Here is a 1,151-nt window from a genome sequence, read left to right as displayed (position 1 = left end):
GGGGAATAAAGAAAAAGGAAGGAGAATGGAAAAGGAAAGAAAAAAAGTTGTTTTCTGAAAGCGTCGTGGGTTTCCTGTCCCCGCTGCCTCTTGCGGAGGCTGTTAGTGTGAATGGCTCTTGTTGTTCAATGTGAATAAAAAACCTTTTAGTTACCTACTGTTCGGTCACCTGGTCCCTTTCATTTTATGGGTTTTTTTTGGTTTGGTTTTTTTTGGTTATTTATTTTTTTTTAAGTCAAGACCATGAGAGCTTCTGGCAGGGCTGCCCTGCTCCCCCATTTCCAACCTACCCCCCCCCCCACTTCCTCCTCAGCCCCACGCAGGGTCTGGGGGGGCAGCCCCCGTTGGTCCCCTGGGTGGGACGGGGGCCAGGGTCCCATTTCCCAAGCCCCCCCCCACTCCCCCCATCTCTCTAACACCAGGGGGGGTGGGGGGAGCAGGGGGGACATTTCCCAACTCAACAACTTCCCCCACAACAGAGAGGCTGGTGCACCATGTCTTTCTGTGGGAGCAGGGGGAGGGATTGTGTGCACCCCCAAGACCCCCCCCAGGCACCCCAGAGGGACCCCCAGTCCTGCTGGTAGAGCATCCCCATGGGGGAGCCATGGGGACCCAGGGGGGGTCAGCAAGGCTGCTGGAGGGGGACGCCATGGGGGGAAATCACAAGGAGGGGGTCCACAAACACAGCTTTTGCCCCATCTGTCCCATGGAGGGGGGGGGCTGATGGCAGGCAGGAGGGGGTTATCCTCCCCCATCCCCCCTGTTCCCCCTCCCCAATTTCCCTCTCTTGTCGTCTGAGATGATACAAAAATAAAGTCCAAGGCAGGCTGCAGCTCTGAACTAATATTTAAAATGCAAAATCATGGCAGAGTTGTTCCCCCCCCCCGCCTTGTCTTGCAGTAAAAAGATATAAACAGAATAAATTACCTTCCCGAGCCTCGACGCCGAGTCCCACCCCAACATTTCCCGGAGGCTCCGCCAATTTAAGGATGTATTATAGTTTTTGCTTCTAGTTTCTTTATTTTGTATAAAGGAAAAACAAATAAAGTATGTTTTTGTGTTTACTGATTATTTATTGTACTTTAGTCATCGGAGGCTCCGAATTTTTCTATTTTGAAGGCGGGGAGGGGGTGTCACCGGGGAGGGGGGTG

Source organism: Calidris pugnax, unplaced genomic scaffold, assembly GCF_001431845.1.
Source record: "Calidris pugnax isolate Ruff unplaced genomic scaffold, ASM143184v1 scaffold32, whole genome shotgun sequence".
In the NCBI taxonomy this organism is placed as follows: domain Eukaryota; kingdom Metazoa; phylum Chordata; class Aves; order Charadriiformes; family Scolopacidae; genus Calidris; species Calidris pugnax.
This window is presented reverse-complemented; position numbering follows the sequence as displayed.